Source organism: Taudactylus pleione, unplaced genomic scaffold (genome assembly GCF_031769625.1).
Source record: "Taudactylus pleione unplaced genomic scaffold, aTauple2 ptg000007l, whole genome shotgun sequence".
In the NCBI taxonomy this organism is placed as follows: domain Eukaryota; kingdom Metazoa; phylum Chordata; class Amphibia; order Anura; family Myobatrachidae; genus Taudactylus; species Taudactylus pleione.
Genome location: NW_028284410.1, coordinates 23375571 through 23395862, shown reverse-complemented (window position 1 = coordinate 23395862; position 20292 = coordinate 23375571).

Genomic DNA, 20292 nt, shown 5'->3' with positions numbered 1-20292 from the left:
TAGTAGTGCCCCCTGTAGTAGAGCCCCCAGTAGTAGTGCCCCCAGTAGTAATGCCTCCAGTAGTAGTGCCCACTGTAGAAATGCCCCAGTAGTAATGCCCCCTGTAGTAATGCCCCCAGTGGAAATGCCCCATGTAGTAGTGCACCCAGTAGTAGTGCACCCAGTAGTAATGCCCCCTGTAGTAGTGCCCTCAGTAGCAATGCCCCCAATAGTAGTGCCCTCAGTGGTAATGCCCCATTAGTAGTGCCTCCAGTGGTAGTGCCCCTTACACAAAATATGACAATTAAAAATACAAACACAATACTTACCTTAAGCCCAGCTCCTGCGTCCGCTGCTGTCCGATCTGACCGCTCCTTGGAACTATGGGAGAGATGACGTCTTTCCCATAGTGCCCACTGTGGGAGCCAGAAGCTGGTACTCAGGAGCGAACTCCAACCTCCAGCTGCCACTGTAAGGAAGGAGCCGTGTGCCCGCTGGTAACAAAACATCAGCGGGCGCCCGGCAAGTCGTGCCTTCCTGCGGCGCCAGGCGACTGGCCGGGTTACAAATGGAACTGATGGAACGCAGTTCCGCCCCTTTCTGGCCCACTTTAACCCCTGATGTGAATTATGATAAGCACATATCCACTTTATTTTAACAGCAACAATATTCTAAGTATTAATTACATGTTGTGTAGTGCTTAGCATTAATACCACACAGTACTGAAGTTTTGGATTCAATTCCCACCAAAGTCCTATCTATGTACAGTTTGGATGTTCTCCCTGTGTTTTTATCGTTTCCTCTGCGGCTCCAGCTTCTATTAGAATCCAAAAAATATACCGGTAGGTTAATTGGCTTTTGACAAAAAATATTAACCCTATTGTGTATGTGTCCATGTGGTAGGGAGTATAGATTGTAATCTCCACTGGGGAAGGGATTAATGTGACCGACTAAAATATTCCCTGTAATTTGCTGTGTAATATGTGTGCAACATATACTGTAAGTAATTTAATAATCAAATTAAATAAATAAAATATCTAGAATGTACTTAGTCATGTTACAGTACAAGACATCGACTTAAATGTCTCCTCTTATCTAGTGCAAACATTACCATCAACAACTGTCACTTCAAGTATAATTTAATCTAACATTCTGGTATAAAATACCAGCTAAAACATATCCAACTAGACAGTGAGCTATAGGGGTCTATTTATTAAGCAGTGTTAGGAGACAGAGTGAAAAGTGGTAAGAAAGTGATAAGGTGCCAGCCAATCAGCTCCCAACTGTCATCTCACAGGCTGTGTTTGAAAAATGACAGTTGGGAGCTGATTGGCTGGCACCTTATCACTTTCTTATCACTTTTCACTCTGTCTCCTAACACTGCTTAGTAAATAGACCCCACAGTATGTTAAATAACTCCCTTCATTTTGCTGCTGTTAAAAATATGCTGCCTGAGGCATCTGTCTTAGTTTGTCCACGTTTTCTAACTTTCCTGGTTTAGGTTGTACAGTCCTGTTTTTAGCCATTTTCTCTTGTCCCACTTTTGACTTGATATAACTGCAAATTTTGCAGCATTTGAGATGAATGTTAATAATACTTTCCTAGGACACCTCCCCCTTCTTTCCTAGGACACCTCCCCCACCCAGTATTACTGTAACTGAGCATGCACATGCACTAGTGACTGCAGAGACATTCCCAGCTAGCCAAGTTGTATTAGTTCTCTAGAGCTAAGAGTTTACATATTAACGTACAATGCAGTAAATAAATGAAAAAATATTGCCTATATCAATAAGAGAAGTGTAAATCTAATGGACAAATCTTGGAGTAAATGTATAACTTCTTCAGAAGTAAAGTATACTGTATCTGAAGAAGTTGTACATTTGTAACAAAACGCAACAGGCAGATTTACACTTCTAATTTAGGAACTTTATTTAATATCTTTAATTGCCCATTACATTGTTTGGACACATTGGACAAGCATGATATCACAGTTGTGCTTTCACAGATCGTTAAGGGAAATAAGATTTTGTAGAGACCAAATAACACTGCAAGTTACATTGTTAAAAGCTCCTATTTCAGAAGTCGCTAATATTTCCATTTTGACTGATCAGTATTCTACCTGCATCAGATGGTACTAAGGGACTTTTTCTTTAAATGATAAGGTAATTATATCTCTTCTTGGCGTTAGCAGAGTGATCCCCATTAATACAATATAATAATGCTGTATGTCTTTGCTGTGTCAATTCCTCAGGAGGGTGTTTCCTGTATGTCCAATTAATTTTAGTGGATAACTGTGAATTCTTAATAAGTTCACTTTGCACATAGGAAATTTCTTTAACTCAACTATACATCTGATGGTAAGCGCCATTGTTTTGTGTTAGGTACTGATGATATGTTGTCCAGGAAACCTTAGTACTGAAGTAGAACAAGGTAAGACCTGAAATAAGCATTAACATACATGTAGAATTAACAATGAAATTTGGAAATGCTGCTTAATTCCTTAAATAATTGTAATTCTTTGAAAAAAATGAGGTTCTTCATTAACAATTTGATCATGGTGTTGAAACCTATATACTACTTCATATTAATCTCTTTTTATAGGTTCCTACATTTTGAGACATTAATCTCTAAAGCTACAGTAATACACAAGCCATGACTGTTAATGTGTTTTCCATCCGATAACAACTATAAAGTTCATTAAAAATATTATGTTTTTTTCTGTTTGATTGAAACTTTAGAATGCAGCATGCCCTATTTCTCATACATTAGCGAACACTACAAATAAGATATTTACTATGGGGAAAAAGTAAAACATGTGAAACGCACATGGAAAACGTGTTTAAAAAAACAGAAAAATGCGACAAGCGTGCATTACTTTTCATGCACTATTATTCATTTTCGCAGCTTAATAAGCTGGAAATCTTCCTCATCTTTGCCTTGCTTTGACAGAGTGCAAGCAGTATATATAGAAAGCCGGCTATATGTTATGCTGATTAGAAAATATGTGGGTACTAATTACAATATGAAATATAAAAATAAATAAAAACCAGATGCAATATTAGTCTATATCACATAATGTAGTTTCTCCCCACAAAATTTAATTGATGCTTCATGTTAAGAATTGAAGATATTCAGCAATGTATCAAATACCATTAAATCTAAATAGGGTTTTATAGAAGAGGACACAACAGATTGGCAAGGTATGTTCACAACAAGTGTCACTGGCAAGCACAACAAGACGTGAGCAGCTACTGACGTTAGCACGCTTACAGAACTGCACGACATGTAATAATAACTAGGAGATTATTGCTTTATAATCTTAACAGACCAGATGATAGCAGCGTTTGCAAGGGCCAAAACTTCACTTTCAATTCTCACAGCACAATGGATATTAAATATTCCCTGCTGCATACATGAACGGCTCACCACAGTTTTCCTACATACAGATAAAAATGAGAAATGTTAATTAGCTCCACAGCTAATAGCACAACTTTACCCACAAATGTGAACCGTGTTGCCCCTAAAACCACCGACGGGTTTGGAATAAAAACTGAAACCACAGATGTAGTAAAATGGAAAAAGGAATTAAGAGGCTCTATCACTTCAGCCGGCCGCAGGTATAAAGAAATTAATTGGTCCTTGACATAGTTCTAATGTGGGATGAAGGGCATATTGTGGGTTTTGCAGACACCTCTCTGAACACACAGGCAGTTGATTTACTGCAGAGACAGATAACTCTTGAATTTCAAAAATGCATCTTTTGCATCACTGTAATATATAAAATTAGCTCTTTTTTTGGATCAGATAAATTGACAATACTATAGTAGAGTCAAATATATGATTTCTTTGTGTGTGTATGTCTTGACTGAATTTGAAAATGAAACCGATCTGGCATATTTAATTTATCATTTATGTGAATTATTGTATTCCACTTTGGAAGTAATAGTACAAATGAAACCAATTTCACACTATCAAAATAGTAGCAAAATTTACTTTATTGTTGAATGTGCAAAGTAACGAAAATGCCATTACAGTATATTGCAGCCTGAATGTGCAAGCAGTATCATAGAAACCATGCAAACTATATTTAATCAATTAAGTGCTAAAATACAAATCAGAACTAACACAGAGAATAGTAATCAGTTTAGCTTTAATAAGAATTGCCATCTTGATTTTTACATCACAGGTAAATCTTTTGTTTGGTTTAATTGTATTCCATTATTTAGATGGCTACTTAGGCCATGATGAAGTAATAATGGTTATGTTCATATGTCTGTGTCTTGTTTCTGTAATAAGTATTCTACTAATTATGCAAGTGCTTGCGTTAGCATACATGACCTTCTAATTTAGTGATTTTGTGATTCTAAAGTCTCTGAAAAAAAAAATTGGTTGGGTTAATACCTGTAATGATGCATACACACGGTCAGATGTCTCTGGTCAATTTGAACGATAATGATATCGATCATATCGTTATTGTTCAAATCGACCAGTTTCTGGCCCCTTCAAATGTCGATGTGCGGGCACAGATGGTCGATATCAGCCATCGCCCGTGCATGCAGGCCAACCTGGTCGACCTTCGCCCGTGCATGCAGACCAAGATGGTCGATATCGATATCGACCATCGCCCGTGCATGCAGGCCAACCTGATCCCTATAGTAACCAGGTTGGCCTGGTTACTATGGGGACCAGTGATCGTTAATTGCGGGTCGTTATTGTCGATGGGGGGTTGGTGCATGTGCCGGATGTTCGATATCGAACATCCAGCACATGCAGAACAGACAACGATCGTTATCGTTATCTGATCGACCAGAAGTCTGACCGTGTGTATGCACCATTAGAATGTAAATGTAAATTTTATAAACTAAAGCACTGCACAAGTACAAACCCGTGAGGAGGGAACAGTTTACCTTGTATGAAAATTTACTTTTTTTTATTGTTTCTTTGGTATTATATAAATTGGACATTCTGTTTATATTCATAGTTGGAGTATTGTGTCCTAAAAGTCTTAAGTGGTAGTCACATAAACAGACAATGATCAACAAAACAACAGCTTAAACAGTAGTACAAAATGTAACTAATACCCCTTTTACACCAGAGCAAAAACCTGGGTTTTTGCTGGGTCTACCCGGGTCGCAACTCAGTGTAAAAGGGTCCCTTAAAAATAACCTGGGTCAAGTGACCCTGCAATCCAACCCAGGTAGCTACCAGGGTTGAACCCAGGATGGACCCAGGTAATGGTGCAGTGTAAACGGTGCAACCCGGGTTATCTGACCTGGATAATGCCTAAAATGAGCGGATTGGTGGTTGTGGAGCATTCACCTCCCACTTTTTATGACCTCACAGGTTTAGCAGGGCAGACCTGAGTTCAGTGTGAACAGGACTGACCTGGGAGTAACCCAGATCAAAGGTGCAGTGTAAATGGGTCTGACCTGGGTCTGACCAGGGTTGGAACCATGTCCAAAAACCCAGGTCGGACCTGGGTTTTTGGTGGAAAAGAGGTATAAGACTCCTTCAAGAAATCTTCCTGAATTGCTTGCAATGACTGCATTAATGTATGCCCTTGTGATTCTCATAGGGATCAGCTAACCCTTTTTAAAATCCCACCTGAGCTACATTCTACACCATTCAACAGAAGCTGAACTGAAAGCATAGGGGAAATTTGGATGAAAATTTTATTAAGGTGTATCAGTCCCTGCTGCTTCAGAGCTTGCAATCTATTTCACAACCACGGGCATATATATACAAATAGACCGGGACCAATTTAAACATTAAGTCCAATGACCCACAGTTCAGGTATGCTTTTAGGCTGTAGTAGAAAGCCAGATCATGAATTATGAAGTGTAAAAATAATACAGTTTTAGTTAATTGCCAATGATATATAAAAATAATAAAAACATGAAATGTGTTCAATAGGTGCAAGTTATTAAGAATATACATAATTAGATAGTTAACATACATTTTAGAACCTGAGGATAAATTATCTTTTTTTTATTCTACAGCAATAGATACTTTAAAAGATATGTTATTTTCCCCCAGTGCCCTACACTCCGAAGTGCTAAGAACTCATAATTGAATTGCATTGTTTATTTGTGTAAAGTAACTCAGCTTGTCCAGAGTCCAAACAGACTTCATGATACAGATGAGAGAAATGAACTCTGGGAAGTGAGAGTACACAGTTATTATTGATGATTAAATTTGGATCCTTTCAGGGCTAAATGGAACAGAGTGAAAATGGATGATTGTTTTACAGGATGGAAAAATGTTGATAGTAAGTCAGTGAATGTACATGGACTGATGTACACAGGATTTGTAAGAGAGGAAAATGTCATTTAAGCTGTTCAATACCGTACAACGAAATTCGATCGTAAGTGCTTCTGTTGTAAACATTTTGTTTTTATCCGTAAATGGAAGATTTAAAGTTACAGTCCCTTTAGGCACACTGCATAAGTGCTTAACTACAGTCCAGTTTGCACTTTATTAACATTAAGGTGAACATGAGGTGATTGTATTAAAGGAGTCATTCTAGGCTATGGACAGCTCCTGATACTGTATATAGAGACAACCCAATAACCAATCATTGCCAATAGAAAATTGTACCATGGATTGGCACAAAATTGACATCTATTAAGAAAACCCCAAATACAATGCACTTTATAGCAAAAAAAAAAAAAAAAGATATATTTGTATGGGGTGCTGTCACAGCATTTAGTTAAAGATTAAGGGGTTATTTACTGAACAGCCTCTGCTTTCTGTCCAGTTTAAGCAAGAAATATTAAAGGGTGATGCTGTAAATAACAAAGTACCCATGTTTTGTTGTTAAAAGCATTGCCCTTTAAAATTTTTGGGCTAAGACATGCTGTGAGTTGGCAGCTTTTACAAGCTGTTACTTAGTAAATAAACCTCCAATAGCTTACAAATAAAAATAAACTTTACATTATACCATATATAGTACACAGAGCCAGATTAAGATCCCACGGGGTCCTAGACAAGATATTGATTTGGGGCCTCCCCCATTAACATTAAAGGTGACGGCTGGCAACAGAAATCTTGGGGCCTGGTACCCCCCAGGTACAGGTCGATCAGCTTGAGACATTTCTTACCATTATTGTAGTTTCTCTGCAATGTGGAACCCCTGAAGAAATCAATCGTCATTGGGCAGTGCTTGTGTTATCATACAACAGAGGTTCAACCAGACTTGTGCACCCTGTGTGGCCTCCAACCCCTTATGTCTCTACAGACTCCTTTCTTTACAGCCTCCTACCCTGTCTTTCCAGCCTCTTGTCTTTCCAACTTCTTGCCCACTGTGTCTCTCCAGCCTCCTGTCCCTTATTTCTCTCCAGCTTCCTGTTTTTCCAGGCCCATCAGTCCAGCCTCCTGTCCCCTGTGTCTCTCAGCCTCAACCCCCTCCCCTGTGTCTTCCAGCCTCCCCCTGTGTCCTCACCCTCACACTGTATCTCTTCCAGCCTCCCCCTGTGTCCTCACCCTCACACCCTGTGCCCCTTAGAATCCCGCCTGTGTCCCACAGCCTCCACTCTGTGTTGTTCAGTCTCACCCTCACTCTATGTCTCTCAGCCTTTCCCATCTGTGTCTCTTAGCCTCCCCCTCTGTGCTTCTCAGCCTCTTCTTCTGTGTCTCTCAGCAACATTCCACCCTGTGTCTTCAGGCAGACCCCATCATACTGTCTCCCCAGCCCGAGTCTTAATTTCTAGCCCCCCTACCCCGATCTCCCCAATCCAGCCCAGTTTTCAAGCTTTGCATCTGCTTTGGGAACAGAGTTCTGTAGCCACATTAACCCGAATCATTGTAAAAGCTGTTCTGGAATGAAACTGGGGGATACTCACTGTTTCAAGTCCTAATTGTATAGGACAGTCTACCAATATCGGTACAGTTGTCAGACTGCTCCTCTCTTCTACTTGTCATTGCATAAGAGGCACTACTACTGGGGGCATTACAAGAGGGGCACTACTACTGGGGGCATTAAGGTGCATATTGAATAGAAAGGAATGTTCCCATGTTAATACCCCCCATTTTTCAGTGGCCATGCCCACTTTTTCCGCTGCGCACCTTCAGTGCGTGCATAATTATAGTTTGATTGTGATCTGCAAATCAGTGAAATCCAAAATGTTGGATTTCACTGATTTGCCAATCATGATAAAACTATAACTGTGATTTGCAAATCGGTGAAAGTAAACATGGAGTATTTCACCGATCCTCTGACGAATTGCAGAACATTGATGGCCGCCAGTAGGTGTTTCCGACCAGTGGATTGGCGTTTCCAATCCCATCGCAGGTCCAAGCAATCCATCGGATAATGTATGGGGACCTTCACACTGAGGGCAAAATTTACTAAGCGTCGGGTTCTAAACCCCGGCGGTTTGGTAGCGGTTTGATGGTGGGTTCTAAACCCCAGGGTTTAGTGGCGATTTGACAGTGATTTCTAAATGACAGCCCTGTTCTATTCTATCCTTAAATTTCAGTTTTGGGCTTAGTAGATCTGTGGATAGCAAAACCGCCGCCAAACTGCCGGGGTTTAGAACCGCCGTTTAGTAAAATATGCCCTGCATGTTTTATAGATATCCTAGTTGGTGTACAGGTGTATTCATTACTGGCTTACACATTTTAAAAGATCCATAGGTGGAGCTAATTATTTCAATACTGAGGAGACCTGTAAAACATGCACTGTTAGTGCTCCCAGAGGACTTGAGTTGGGAAAAACTGTTCTACATGTTCGTGCAAATGACTTGCCAATGAACACTCACCTATCTTTCACTTCCATACTCCCATACATAAACAAAGGCCTGATGGATTTTGAATACTTAAAGTTATAAGCAGATACCCTTCTAAGGTACATTCTCTTTCCTGCCTTTTCATTCATGGTTGCAACTGCTACAATCTTTTATACTATCTATCCCTACAAAGCTGCTAAGGTTGTTATACTCAATGGCTATAATATAAAGATTGTTTAAATATACAGTATACAGCATTTTTTTGCATGCACTTATTTATCTATTTTATTTGCATTATTGTATACAGGGAACCAGGCCCTGATTATAAGTACAGCAGCAGATTGCTGTGTGACAGGACACTAGTGCCAAATAAATCTCTATTTTTCTTTTTGGTTGTAATGTTTGGCAAATTGAACAGTGTTAAATAACAATATTTACTTTTTATATATACTGTCCATTTGAAGTTCCCTTTCACTGTGACTTAGCCGGCGTAAACAGAAAGCTGATTCTTACAGTTGAAGTCCAACGTATCTCCCCATAGAAAGTACAGAACTGCAGCCAATGTCAGACTGAGGAGACTGGGATCGTCATCTTGAAGATCCCGGAAAATCTAGGAGACTATAAAGATACGTGAGATGTACAATAGCCGTGCACTTGCAAATAACCCCCCCCCCCCCCCCTTGTTTATGTCGGTCTCAGCTTCAAGCATAGATAATAGTGACTTAAACTTGTTCAGTTAATGCATCTAAATATTGAAATACTGCAGATGGCAGAGAATTGAACTTCACTAATGGGATATTTTGTGGTTCTGGCCTTCTGTCTTTTTTTCTATCACATGAAAGTTGAAATTATTTATGGCCATACGATTATGACATCTATTGTTATATAACCCCTAGAGGATTAACAGTGGATATAGTTTGTCTCAGTAGCATCCCCTTTTCTGAAGAGTGCATTAAACACATTTATTTATATCAATTTTAAAATCTCTAATGAATATCTACATACACCCTTCAGAACAGAACACTATAATTAGGTCATTAATGTACTTCAAAGTGATTCTTTTCTCTGCCAAAGGAGGAGAGGCAGAGCTTGCATTTATGGCCAAGTGTTCAGGAGTGCTTTTTGATGGCTTTCAAATTGCTAGCCAATAAATTAATAATATATATATAAGTAGATTAGATAATATTGTGGTAAAATAATAAGTCTCTATGTCTGTCCAACAGGAGATTTTGTTAACTGTGCAGATTGTTAGAGTTAAGTCTTTGCAGAGGCTTCATTATTGCGTTCAAGCAATGTCTCCATATGTTGTATAAAGAGTTTATTGTATGTATCTCTGAAGAATAATATTGTTTCCTTATGAAGCATGTTATTGCTTTACGTTTTAAGTTTACTAGAGGTGAAATTGATCTGGAAGGTTGCATTGAAAAGTCTGAGCATATTAATGAATTTACTACAGAAACATTCATCAAACATGAACTGTCAATGAAATACAACCAAAAGATACATGTAAACAGTATATGTGCAATAGAAGGAATATTTCTATATATTTATTTCAACAGCAAAAGAAATCATAAGCTGGTCAGGTGAACTATCCAAACACCAAATAATTCCAGCACCGAACCCTTCATTTATTCTATAAGTATCTAATAATAGCCCAATCCTAGATGCAAAGTAATAGTAAATATTAATGTAAGTACTGAATTATTGGTGCTACTACCAAACTAAGGAGTAACAAAATCAAACAAATAAAAACACCAAGAACGCCCCTATATTATTGTTAAGTCTGTGACTTATACTTCAATAATGGTTTCTTAATAACCTGGACACAGTGAGTGTTGCATGCTTCTGTACTGTAAAACTGCAGATAACCAAAGATACAGAATAGAGATTCATACGCCAACTAATACACACAAATAATAAGATTCGTTGTAACCTTCCACCAGAATACATATACAGCAATGGGAACTCTATACACCACAATTATGTTGCATACTGGGCCGACAGATCAAATATAAAGTAGAAAAATTAGGGCAGGATTGGCCAACCAGGTAGAGGCAAAGAGACAAAACATATCTGTAGTTAAGCTAAAGAGCCGATAGCATGTGCGTGCAAAAAGAGGGCGTGGCCAAGCTGTCACAAGGCCATGCCCCATTTTTTTGCACATGCCTTTGCTATGACATTTGCAGGAGCATGACCTTGTGTCACACCTCCATTTTAGTCACACTGGGGGTGAGCCCAGCACACTGAAAATACACAATTTACATAAACTTCCCAATATAATTTTTTCACTGTTGAAGTGACAGAAAAAGCCAGAGCAATATAGAAAACATTGAAAAAGCCATGTTCACATAAAATACAGAAACAAGCCAGATCCACATAAAATATTCTGAAACAAGCCAGATCCACATAAAATACATTTTAAAATCCACTTCCACATAAAATACATATTGAAATCCAGAACCACAAAGCAAGATTCACATAATACACACTTCAGCTCCTCCATGTGTCACTCCAGCCAGCCTTGCCATTCTAGCCTGCATACATGTGTCATTGCAGCCCCCCCCCATGTCACTGCAGCGGCCCCTCATGTGTCACTCCAGCCACCTCCACCCTACTCCCCGGAGTTATCTCAAAAGCCCCACTCTGTTCCCATGAGCATGAAAGCAGACCTCATCCCCCCCAGCTCTTAGGCTGCCCCCCACTGGCTCTCAGACAGTAGTGCCCATTATGCTGTGCCCCCTGTAGTTTTGCCCATTATGCAGTGCCCCATGTATTTGTGCCCCTTATGCAGTGCCCCCTGTAGTTTTGCCCCATATGCAGTGCCCACAGCTCAGTACTTATCTGACCACTCTGGCTGCCTCTGCCGATGCCTAACGATCCAGCAGGCGTGCGGGGCAGGACATCATGAAATCACCCGCACACTGCATCCCTGGGAACGCTGGCCTCTGAAGCGATCAGAGGCTTCTTTAGCCTCTGACTGCTTCAGAGGCCAGCATACACATTTACAGTGGGAGTGGGGAGCCGTATCACATAACCTAAAGAGCCGCATGCAGCTCAAGAGCCACGGGTTAGCCACTGCAGCAAAAGAGGATCCTTTGTTATAAGATTTTAATTTTGAACTTAATGAAGATATGTTTGATCTATCTGCCCAGTGTGTACCACACTGTAGGAAATCTCTTGGTCTTTTTTATTGTTTGCCTAGTCAGGAGAGACCCTTACAACTTCTCTGTAACTCCTAGACCAGAATAGAAGTAGCCCAAGCCTCAATAACAGGATAAATTATTGTAATCTCCCTGGCAAGATCTTGGGATCCTGAATTTGTTGAACTTCAAATCCCTCAGTCTTTGATATAATTGTCAGCAGTGTTGAATGGGCAAGGAAATCGATTTAAGATTAGCAGTTTAATTAAAGCAAATATATGTAAAATGTACAAAGTGTTCTGTATTTGGAGGGTTAGAAGTAGCATGCATTTGTAGATCATAGGGATGACTTGGAGAAATTTATAAGGCTTAATGCATACTGTATGGGAGCATATTTCATGGGCGGCACATGTAAAGAAAGGTTCTTAATTGAGAGCCATACTCTTTCTTGAAAAAAAGTATGGCTCTGTGTTTCCTGTCTACAAAGAATTTTTATCTATTGGATGTCCCATAGAACTGTTTCCACTGCCATAACCTCAGATTTGGGTAGAGAGGGCAATTGAGGTAGAACTAAATAATCTCTATAATCTCCATAAACAATGTAAAATAAAGTAGACTTGAACAAAGTGTGAAAGTAGTTATTGTTGGCAAATTCTACCCAAGACAGGAGATAACCCAGTTGTCTTGCGTGGCAGAGACATACATCCTATGAAAAGGGACTCCAATTTCTGATTTAAGCACTCAGTCTGCCCTTTAGATTGCGGCCAATATACAGTACGGAAGTTAAGATGGATGTTAAAGGTCTTCCAAAACCTGCTGAATTGAACCCTTTAGTCCGATACTGTCAGGACTACGACTATTTCAGTACATAAAGATAGATTACTTTTTCCAAAGTTCCTTTGTGGTCGTTGGAGGAGCTATCCTGCTTGCTGGTGTTCTTCACATACAGGGAATAGAGAGTTAAAGTGATCATCTGTTTCCAAGGTGTTATCAGATTGAGTGATTCCTAGATTGCTCATTATTTCAAACCTGATTCCATTTGGGTCACATGTTCTGAACTTCCTATGGATCACAGACCTCTAGTATAAAGCCTGTTACTAACTGTGTCTCAGTGTCTGTGCAACGTTACTTTCAGGTCTTTCTTGGACTCCGGTCAGATCCCTGCTGTGCCTGTGGGTTGCTGTGGACTTTGCTCCACTCATGTTCCAGCTAAACTTCTGATGCCAGTTACCAGCCGCACTACAGAGCTCAGCATAGCCATTGCCTAAGTATTGTTTTCTGTTCCACTGCTGTGGTTTCACCTTTTGCTGCACTATTTACTTTTCCTGTTGCCTCTCACTCCTGTGGACATCGAACCCATCTTCATTACAGTTGTCAACTGTACCGTTACAGATATCATCACCGCATCGCGGGGCTCTACCCCGCTCCAGATTCTAGTTGCACCGTAGGGTTCAACCCTGTTCTGGAACCACACCACTTGACAGGGCTCAACCCTGCTTCAACCTCATCGCATCACAGGGCTCAACCCTGCTCCGACCTCACTGCATCACTGGGCTCAACCCTGCTCCAACTTCATTGCATCACAGGACTCAACCCTGCTCCGACCTCATCGCATCACAGGGCTCAACCCTACTCCGACATCACCGCATCACAGGGCTCAACTCTGCTTCAACTTCACAGCATCTCAGGGCCCAACCCTGCTCTGTCTTTCACCACATCACAGGGCTCGCTCTGCTCTGGATCTCCATCACTACAGGGTTCCATCCAGGTGAAGTTCCTCTATACCATCCTGAGGTGTTAGCCTCATACTGGACTCAGGGTTCCCTACCATATTAACTTTTCTGTGTTAAAGAGTATATGGGGGTTTTTCTCCTATACTCATTATTGCTTATGTGAACCTCAGTGTTGTTGAGACTTTGGACCTCATTCAGAGTCGGTCGTAGCGGCCGCACGGTCGTACGGCCAATGACCGCAAAATCCGATCGTACGGCAGGGCGATCGTAAACAAAGTGACACCCATTCGTTAGCACTGCACCTCCTCTAGCTACTGACTGATCTGAACGAACGAATGAGTCAATCATAGTCAGGCACTGTCAGTCGCTGTATGCTAATTATGTTCTGATGTTTGCGGCAGTATGTGCTGTTTTGATGGTCACATGTCATGTTTACATGGACTATCGATCAGCTTGTTATTAGCTTGTTGTCAATTATCTAATTAAGTGTTTAACTCTTGCTGTTCTTTAAAACGAGTTTTTTATCATGTGTCAATAAACTTTATTGTTCATTTCGTGGGTGTTTTCTACGTTCTCTTTTTTTTCAAACAATTTAAAAAACAAAGTAAGGTTTATTATCTGTGAACTTTTGCTAATGGTGTTAACTTTAAAAATGCATGTGCATTTTGCATTAGGATCATTTGCACTCTTATGTTTGCAATTGCACACTGCGTGTTTTAGCCAATCAAGTCTGACCTTATTTTTCGGGGCACATGATTAAAGGATTGGCCAATAGCGTTTTTTTTGGAAGCTGAGTAAATATTTTAGCCAATCATCTTTTTTTTAGCCCATGTATATTTCATGTTTCTGAAAATTTGGCCATTGCCATCACGAGAGCCGCAGCCTTTACCAGGAGAGAATTATTGATTCATGTCCAGATCACGGACAGGCGGATTACGACCGCACAGCCGCCCATTTCCAACCGCTTAAAGCGGGCAGCCTATGCGGAGGTGAGGCGAGCCCTAAGAAGTGCGGGATACAGGGGCAATATAGCGCAATTAGAGAGGCGCTGGTCAGATCTGTGCCGCCGGTCGCCTGTCCTTTTGCAGAATTTGCGGGCGAGACTACGCAGACGTAAGTATGCGTTTGTATAAATAATAATTATTGGACTGTTAAAAATGTATGTTCCTTTTCCAAATCTTTTAGTTAATGTTAAAAAACCCTCCTGTATGTTGTCCCTATTGTCCTGAATGTGTAAAGTGTACTTGTATTGTGTAGCCGAAATAGAAAACTAAACTTTGTTTTTTTATAATATCTTAAAATTTTAGAAACACAGCGAAGACAGAGAAGGGCACGCGAATTGGAGGAAATGCAGGTCCCAACCTGCAGCCCTCACCCTCACCTTCTCCATCTGCTCAACCCAGCCCTCCCTCCCCACCACCATACTCCCCCAGTAACCCTCCCTCCCTCTTCCAATCCTCCCAGAGTATTCCTCCCTCCCCTGCCCACTCATCCCAAATATCCACTCCCGTGGCCAAGTCCACATCCCTGATATCCCCTCCCTTTGATCTTTGCCACTCCATTTCCCCTCCCACCATTCCCCCAACTCCAAATTACTCCCCATCTCCAACACCCTCTCCTGCACCATCTACATCGGGGGTTTTGGCTCAACACTCTGATGGTATGGTTTTTTTTTTAATGTTTTTGTTTTTTGTCTTTGGTGTTGTTGTTATAAATTTTTGGGCGTTGTATTTTTTTTGTTTAATTTCAGTATGGGTGTCAAAATCATTGTGCAGTAATGCTGTTATTCAAAATTTCGAGCTTATGTTTTGTGCCTTTTTTTGTTTTGGGGAGCCCAAAAATGTATGCCTTTTGGTTTTTCAAAATTTTTTTGTTTTTGTTGTAAAAAATGATTACATTTGGAAAAGTATTTTAATGTAAAACAAACATGTCACAGAACTTGGCAAGGTGCTAGGAACCAGACTACCCTTGTTAATGTTGTGTACACTGTGTTTAAAATGTACTAAGATGTAACTTCATTAGGAAAAGTGATATTTGCCATAGCAAACAAACACATTGCATTTGTGGATTATAAAGAACATTCTAGAAGTGAATACGTGCATTGTGTTTTAAGGATATGGCCATCATGACTTAAGAATACACCTCCCATTATTTTTTACAGCATCATAGAGGTTTTTGGCTTATGCCACATAGTTAGGCTTTCCAATTGTTTTTACACCATAAAAGTATCAACATATTAATAATGTTGTGTGGATGAAACTTTCAAACACACCCTAACATCATTGTGTTTAACCACTTTTTGGGACATTGACTAATGTGTAATGTTCAAATGTTGGTAATTTTTCATAAGTTTAAAAACTAAAAAAAATTGTTTCTGTCCACAGATCTAACCCACATCCTGGTGCAAATTAGGGAGGAGTTGAGATCAACCAGTGGCCATTTATTGGAAGCCTACTGCTGCCTCCAACGTATTTTGGGGAGTTTGGAACAATTTTAGTTTCTGTTTCTAATCTTTGTCTAATTTCAAAATTATTATCTTACATTAAAGTTTTTGTTGCAAAAACATTTGTCCTCTGTTTTTTTAACAAATTAAAGGGTGTAATTCAGCATATAAAATACTTTGTGAACAAAGCTGGGTGCATTTCCATAGTGTAAAAAATTCAAAAATGTTTTGGTAAACCTTAAGAACATTTGCAGTAATGTTGTTGAAAAGTTTTGTTTGGATTTGGCCTACATTATCCACCTTAAAATGGCTTTCCTCAAAAAAATAACAACAAACATTTTTTTCAGTAAACAATTTTATTAACTAACAAACATGTTGCCAACATGCTTTTACTCATAAAAAGCATTTCATCACAGAATCACACATAAAAAATGCCCACAGGGTTTTTCCAAATAAAATATCTGGCTTATTCAGCAATAAACAACAATAGTAAAAAACAAACAGACAATTTTGAGGGAAAAATACAACATAATAAAAGAAACGGCAAATTAACTAAACATGTTGGGGTATATCCGGTCCAAATTTGTTAGTTGTCCCAAAACAGTACAGGGAATTGCCAATGGGTTCCATTAGTTTTGTAGTTTTGGAAAGTGTTTGGATTTTGGTGGAAGAAAAAGAAAACCAAAAATTAGGTACACCTTAAAATACATTTGCTCGAAGTGTAAAAAACAAACTAAATATAAAAATTATTACCTAAAAAATTGAGAAACAACAGATTCACGTCTGGCCCCCCCCGACAGCATCACAACTCCTTCCTCCGGGGGGCCATCCTCGGGCAAGGCATCCTCTGGCTGCATGGGTACTTGACTCCTTATTGCAATGTTGTGTAAAATCCCACACAGGACCAAAATGCAAGAAACCATATCCGGCGAGTACATGAGGGCACCACCAGAGTGATGGAGACACTGGAACCGGCCCTTTAAAAGGCCGATACAGTGCTCCACCACCTGCCTGGTGGCAGTAAACACGGCATTATATAGAGGCCCTGGTGTGGGATTCAAATAAGGAGTCAGCAGCCAGGGCATGCAAGGATATCCACTGTCACCTGATGGAAATGGAACACCAAAAGATACATAAATTTACCATGAAAACATGTTGACACTATTACTATAGCTACATCCTTGATTTATACTTACCAAGAAGCCACGCATCACCAGCTTGCAGTGTGCTTAATTTTGGCCAAATCCCTGAATGCTGGATCACGTACACATCATGGCTGCAGCCTGGAAATTTGGCATTCAGGGAGAGGATCTGGAGGGAGGCATCACATAGCACCATTACATTGAGCGAATGGAAATTTTCAGTTCCTATATATTTGTTCCCTGCATGCAGGGGGCTGAAGTGCTATGTGAGTGCCATCCACTACCCCTATGACATGTGGAAAGCCTGCAATCTCAAAAAAATTCTGCTTTACCACATCAAGGGCTTCCATATCCAAAGGCATGCTAATAAAATGTGCTATATGATTAAAGAATGCATCTAGCACACGCCTCAGGATCTGTGAAAATGAGGACTGGGAGAGTCCACCCACCAGCCCCACAGTGGTTTGGAAGGACCCTGAGGCACAGAAATGTAACACTGCCAACAACTGTGTAAGTGGTGAGATTGCTGTTGGAATGTGAATCTGACTTTCTAGATCATTCTTTATTATTGAAAGAGTGTCTAGGATAATATTTGGAGGCAGGTGATAAGTGGTTACAACCACATCATCAGGCATTCCAAAAAGGGTGACACGTGTTCTATATATCTTGGCCCTTGCATGCCTCCTAAGCCTACGCCCAGGAGGAGACTGAGGAAGGTTTGTGGTGGGCAACATGGCCACTATTAGCTGGCCCACTTCGCTCTGTAAATTTTTAAAAACCAAAAAAAAAATTTGTCAGAATGATTTTTTAATATTTTCCACAAAATACTTAGCTTGGTAATAATGGTGCATATTCTTACAGGGTTGGGCAGTGCCATCTTCAGGAATTCCTACAGGTGTATTTGGTGTAGTCTTTTTTTTGGTGGAAGAAAAAGACAATAATATTATATTTGGTAAAATCCACTATTACTACTATTATAGTTAAAACAAACCTTAAGTTTTCAAATGGCAAATATTATTTTTCAAAAATTAAATTCTTGTTTTTTCAAAATTTTTTAAAAATACATTATTAAATGTTTAAAAAACTGCTAAAAACACTTCATAATTAAACTAACCAAACTTTTAGGCTTGTATAAACACCTTAAAAAATTTGAAAAAAAAAAATAATTATAAATTTGGAAAAAAATTTACTTTTTTTTGGTTTAGATAACAAAAATAAATTGCAGTAGGCTGGCACACTTACTGTAGGCTTCAAATAACCAAAAGCACAGCCACCCAAACACACCAAGTAACCGGGTTTGGGAAATGTATGCCCCAAACAAAATTAGAAATAATAAACCAACACCACAATCCTAAAAAAAAAACACCACAAAAAAAAAAAAACAACACAACACCCAAACAAAAAAATCTAAAAAAATAAAACACCAAAAAAAAAGATATTAATCCACCACCCAAACCAAAATAACCAAAAAAAGAACCAAAAAATAATAAAGAAAAAACCACCACCCCAAAAAAATGAAAAAATAAAATAAGCCACCAAAAAAAAAACACACACAAGCACCACTCCAAAAACACACAAGCACCACTCAAACAACACACACCAGCACCACTCAAACAACACACACAAGCACCACTCAAACAACACACAAAAGCACCACTCAAACAACACACAAAAGCACCACTCAAACAACACACACAAGCACAACTCAAACAACACACACAAGCACCACTCAAACTACTCCAAACAATGTAACTACTAGCAAACCCTTCATGCACCACAAATCACTCCAACTACAACCCACAAGTAAGGGAACATTTGGCTTTGCCTTAAATAAGGAAAAAAAAAACAATTATTGATTCATGCAGTAAAGGTGTGCATTGTATTTAGGCAAATAAGGATGCACGGGTAACCAATCCAGGGATGCGCTCACATCTAGCCCAACCCACGCAGTGATTACGGAATGCAGGAAAGGTGTGCATTGTATTTAGGCAAATAAGGATGCATGGGTAACCAATCCAGGGATGCGCTCACATATAGCCCAACCCACGCAGTGATTACGGAATGCAGGAAAGGTGTGCATTGTATTTAGGCAAATAAGGATGCACGGGTAACCAATCCAGGGATGCGCTCACATCTAGCCCAACTCACGCAGTGATTACGAAATGCAGAGAAGGTGTGCATTGTATTTAGGCAAATAAGGATGCACGGGTAACCAATCCAGCGATGCGCTCACATCTATAAAAAAGTCTGCACAAGCAGTATTCTTCATGCTCTCTCACATGTTTGAAAAATGTCAAGCGAGGAGCATGGTGAGCAGAGGCCAACTGAGGCAGGTAAGTGCGAATCACATTTTTTTAAAAACATAAGAACAGTTCATATTTCCCCAAATATACTTTTTTTAGTTTATCTAATTTTAAAAATGTTGTAGGTGCTGGGAATCCAATTCCACCACTAGAGGAGGAGGAGGTGGGCCCAAGCAGTCCAAGGAGAACCTTGTCTATTCCCCAAGAAATATGGGGGCTGGAGCCAAAGACAGGATTTGGGAGGAGATATCCAGGGCTGTTAATGCTGTGGGTACAACCCACGGAACCATGAAAGTCGTTAAAAAACGGTAAGAAAATGATATTGAGAGTGTACTGAAGTCAAAAGCGAGATCATATTTTAAAAAACTAACCCTTAAAAAATGCAAAATCACATTGACAGCTGGACTGATTTTAAGTACCAACTGAAGAGGAAGCTATGGAGTAGGGTAGACCATGCTGCAGGGACAGGTGGTGGTCCCATCCCTGAGGAGCTGACCTTGACGAGGTTGGAGACATTGGCTCAGGGATGTGTGACGGAAGAGGAGATAGTTGTCGTGTCCACTATGGACACTGACATGGCCGACTTCAACGCTCCACATGTGCAAGAATGTAAATTTTTTGAAGACTCAAAATAGTATACAGCTGAAACGTGTATGCATTTTTTTTTAAATGAAAAATACTAATGTTTTGTTTTTCTTTTTTTCCCAAACTCAGAGGAGGTAGTGCCTGCCCCTGAGGTCAGGCCTGGGTCCAGCATAGATGGAGACTCTGCATGGGAGGATCCAAGTACTCCATCTGGGGACCCTGTGGAGTCTACTCCAGGGCA